Here is a 5,132-nt window from a genome sequence, read left to right as displayed (position 1 = left end):
TGTTAAATAGATGTAAGAATAAATGCTTGTATCAAATTTCTTCATCCCTCTTTCATTTTATTTTGTTAAATGTGGTCAGTATTTTGTGCCAATAATTCTTAGGTTATCTTTACAAGCCAGGAGTTTGTCTACCCTGATTACTTTATCAGCCTCCTTATATCTGTCTGATCAACATGATGCTTAGAATATGTCTTCTGTCTATGAACCATTGTTCCAAGTCACCTGAAAGGAGTTATTAGAAATACTCAGAAAAAAAACCCAGATATTCTTCCTAAAGATGCCCATAGCACCAATGAGCAGGCAAACACAGTATGTTTTAAATAATTAGGAAATGAACTAAGATTAAATAAAATCTGGTTCATCTGTTTCTCTAGAATTTACCACATACCACCAATGATACCCACCATTTCATTTCTGCTCAACATCAGCCTGCCCTTTCTTTCCCTCTTTCCTTCTTCCTTCCTTCCTTCCTTTCTATCTTTCTTTCTTTCAAGTAGGCTCCATGACCAATGTGGGGCTTGAACTCACAACCCTGAGATCAAGAGTCATATACTTTACAGATTAAGCCAGCCAGGCACCCCAACATTAGTCATTTCTCAGTCTCACTTTGACTAGACGTGAATTGTGGAATATGAAAGTTGAGAATAAATAGTTAAGCCTGCATGCAAATTTTGTTTTTGATGTTAAAATAAGGGAATGGTATGTGATGATGGTAACAGATCACAGTTGTTCAAACTAAGAAATCCTAGTGTAATGTCTTATTGAATCCAATTACATACTTTTCTGCCATTGTACTTCTATTCAAAATGTAGAAAAAAGTCATGCATCTGGATGGTTTGGACTTACTTTTTTAAGCTTCTATTAAAATACATCCACTTTTATCCATTTCACAGCTTAGAGCACAGTGCAAATTCCATTTGAACAAATGGTCCTATTATAAAAAGAAAAATATGTTTAAAAGCCCTTAACTGGTTATTTGCCTATCTACAAATGAAGGGCAAAATAATCTGCTTTGATTATGTTATTTGTGTACATTTGTTAAGGGAACCTTGAAGAGCAATGACCTTTATTCCTGTTATGTTGGCCAGCATCTAGATATCCTTACATTTATAAGTTGATCAGCCTTCCTCTTACTTCATCCCACTACAAAATGATATGAGTATTTATGTGCAGATGTGTGTGCATATATTAGATATATATTTTTTAAGTTGGACCTTATGAAATTGACAAGAGCCCTTCATTTGTGTGCTACAAAATAGTAACTTTCATATTGTTTAAATTAACATGTATGGATATATGCATACATTCCGTGGCTGAAGATCTGTGCTTCATGCAATTTTTTTTTTTTTGGTTGGGATAATTGTACTGATTGCCACATGCCCTGTGCATATGATGTGATGCAACTGATACTTTATGTCATTACAAAAGTTACTCAGTTGCAAAGGGATTATTTTAGAAGTGACAGAGCAAGTTTATAGAGCAAAAACTTGCCAGGGAAGGTGCCTGCTAATGTAAACTATTTTGTGAGTAATGGTTAAGTAGCGGATTACAGAAAAACAAAAGGAGCTTTCCAACAAAATTTGCCACTACCTGTAAACTAGGTTCATAGGAAATAACTCCAAATCCTCCATGGTGGTGTCTTATATGGCATTTATGAGGAAGTCTGCTGAGCTAATCAGCTATAAAAACAAACAAGCAAATCTGAAAATGTATAGAGCATTTGATCTGTCAACCATTGTGCAAACGCTGCCTAAACGATCTTGAGTCAGCATGCTGAGTTTAAATTTTGATCATATATTCGCTACTTATAATATTTTAAAAAGCCAAGTATATTTGTAGGTCACCATAGTTTGTTCTGGAATTAATTTTCAGAACAATGAGTTGTAACCTTAGAATATTTTACTTCTAATCATGAACTTTTGGAATATCATTTATACTAAACTTCTTTAATTTTTGAGAAAATAAAGACATCTACAGTACTGATATCTGCTATGATGAAGTGAATAAAGTAATAGTAAATAGGAGTAAATATTTACTTTATGTATTGGGGAGATATTCTGTACGAAACTTGTAGGACAGAAGAAGATGGCACATATGGACAGGTTTTTCTGTCCAGGTATTGGGATGCAGCACAGGATACATGCATATAAATAAAGAAAGCTAAGGGGCTCTGGAAAAGAGAGATCATACTATGAGATAAGTCTTCATTTAGCTAGCCTAAAGCTTTTTGATAGGAGCCATTTTAAATAGCTCAGAGGTACTGTAGTAGATGGGAAATAGGCCACAGTCTTTCTTCCTTCTATATTTTAAGCATCTCTGTCATCAAGAGTTAGAATCATCAGAATGGCCTTGGGCTTTGTTTTGGCTAGTAGACTGCTACAGAAGTCACAGTGTGACAACACCGACCCTTGGACTCCAAAGATCTTGGACCCCCATTCTTTCTCTTGGGACTGTGACTCTACCATAGTAAACAAGCCAGAATTAGCCCGAGGATGAGGCAGGGAGATTGGAGCCTACTGAGCCCAGTTACCCCAACTGAAGCAGTGATATGAGAGAACTCAGTGGCAAAGACCAGGAGACTCAGACATTTAAAAAGTCGAGCTGAACCCAGATGAACTACCCAGTTGGGCCCAACCTACCCACAGAATCATGATCTAAATAAAAATTGTTTGGTGACGAACTGTTTCTCAGCAGTAGCTAATGGATGTGGCCATGGATGTTAAAGAATAGCATGTTGACTGATACCAGTGATTGTTAACATAAAGTGAATTCTTCCTTGATTACTGGGAAGATTTGAAAATTTGTCCCTAGGTTTTCCATAACATGCTCATATTATCCTTTTTTCTCTACAGAACCCAAGTATATTCTAAATGTCATAATCTAAATAGTGTGATATTTAGCCAGCCCATCTAAAACATTCTGACATTGTTTATCTTTAAAAAACAAACTGTACTTACAAAAGTGTTTTCTTTGCGATAACATTAAATCAAGGTAGAATTTCAAGATTACCTTCAACTGGTGGATAGTTAGCAGTAGTCACAAGTACTCACTAAAATTGGTGAAGAATTATTTTTTATTTAAAAAAATTTTTTTAACATTTATTTATTTTTGAGAGACAGAGTGTGAGCAGGGGAGGGCAGAGAGAGAGGGAGACACAGAATCCAAAGTGGGCTCTAGGCTTCAAGTTGTCAGTCCAGAGCCTGACACCGGGCTCGAACTCCTTAAATGTAAGATCATGACCTGAGCCGAAATCAGCTGCTTAGCCGACTGAGCCACACAGACCCCCAAAAAATATTTTTTAAAGACATATTTATTTCTTTTTTTTTTTTTTTACAATTTGACGGAAAGTCTTTGTCACAGCTATATGGATAAAAAAATTCAATAAGTAAATTTGTAATGTAAAAAAGAAAAATTCTGTAAATCTATATAGACTGAGTCACCAGCTCTGACTGCAAGCAGAGTTCTAGAGTAGAGAGGGATTGTTTCTAAAATACTTTGGGTGAATATTGTCCTTTTCTGTCATATTAATATAGAGATCACTGTGAATAACAATTAAAGATAAGAACCCCAGAAGCAAAAGCCTTCTGTCTGTCAAAGCGCCATATCCTACACACCAGCTGAAGCCTCTAGATGTGGATAATTTACAGGGAACATCTGCAGTTAATTTAGCTTAGAAGGAACAAATCTGTGAATTAGAACCCATGGCTTCTGTAGTGGACATTAATGAAGAATTTCCTGCTGCTACTGTCCCTCAGGATGCCAAGAACAATTGCTGTTGTGGCCAATCATCAGTCTGGAAATATGAATCTCTATTCCAAAGTGCAGTGACTTCTCCTCTTAAAGGATGCTGAGCATCAAAACAGGAAAAAGGTTATGGATCAGGAAAATCTCGATATGAATATTTTAGCAGTTCATTAAATTTAGATCACAAAGCCATTCAGTTTGACTGTGTCAACTGGCATTGGCAGATGGTGTTCATCTTTAACTCAACTGGTAACAGGAATAATTTCCTATGGAGGCTGGAGACACATCATACATTAGAGAATGTAGAGGAAGATGGCCTCCACAGTTTCCTGTACCTTCCATGTGGGCATCCATTGGCAGCTGTTTCTTGTGCCTCAGTGGCTCTTTGCCTCCAAATGATGCACAGGCATTATTAGCATTCTGAACTTGCATACTTTTTTTGTAGCAATTACGAGATAATGATAACTTAAACTACAAGACAAATGACTAAATGGGGCCCTCTCGGGCTGCTTTAATTGACAGAATTACACATGAAATTAAATGCTAATTATTTGCATTTATTGGGATAGTCAGTTTCTAAGGAAAATGTTAATATTTACATAACATTAGGACCTGAAGTTTAATAATACTGTTGTGGAAAATGGTACCCTACATATTTAATTGCCATATATATTATGGAACATACAGCAACTTATCTGGATTTTTTCATCTTTCTGGCCACTATCTTGAGGTTGTTTTCTTGCCTAGTATAAGAAGGCTTCTTTTCCAGCAGCTCAGAAGATGCTTGGTCTTGTTTACAGAGTCTTTGTCTAATATAGAAGAAAGTGTTATGCTGCCTGCAACTATAGGAGGCATCTCCTTTCCTTGTGCCATTTAAGTATTTATCTTGACCCTCAGAAACCTTCTCTAGTAAGTAGTGAGGACTTGTTCTTCTCTAGTCTATTTCTAGTCTAGCTATTACAGAAGATTTACTATAAGATTTTCTAAAATCAGTCCACATTATCTGTAGATTACTTAAGCCTAAATGTAGTGTGTGCATGTGTGTGTGTGTGTGTGTGTGTGTGTGTGTGTGTGTGTGTGTGTGGTGTTATGATAAAGGTATTTCAAATCAATCATGAAAGATTGATCTTTCAAAAGTGTGCAGATGTTCTCACGATAATAGGTCAATAAGAGACTACACTAAGTTTAGATGCCTGGAGCATCTTACACCCAAATGAATTATGGAAGAGCTAAATAGTTAATAAACTTAAAATGGATATATAAATATAAAATAAGGATTTTCTTTCTTTGCTAATCACAGAAGAGTAAAACGACCTTTCTAAATGGTCTTTTTTAACCAACAATAGAATCCATCAAAGGGACGCCTAGGTGGCTTAGTCAGTTAAACC

The 5,132-nt window shown here is 36.0% G+C and overlaps 1 protein-coding gene across 1 annotated transcript in view; it reads left to right on the top strand.

Moving 5' to 3' along the window:
- The window catches only part of ANO3 (anoctamin 3), a 258,575-nt gene that overhangs the window by 90,855 nt on the left and 162,588 nt on the right, over nucleotides 1–5,132 (top strand). The window lies entirely within an intron of this gene.

This window comes from Suricata suricatta, chromosome 11 (assembly GCF_006229205.1).
Source record: "Suricata suricatta isolate VVHF042 chromosome 11, meerkat_22Aug2017_6uvM2_HiC, whole genome shotgun sequence".
Classification (NCBI taxonomy): Eukaryota; Metazoa; Chordata; class Mammalia; order Carnivora; family Herpestidae; genus Suricata; species Suricata suricatta.
The sequence above is the reverse complement of the archived record's forward strand: the minus strand, read 5'-3'. Positions and strand labels throughout refer to the sequence as shown.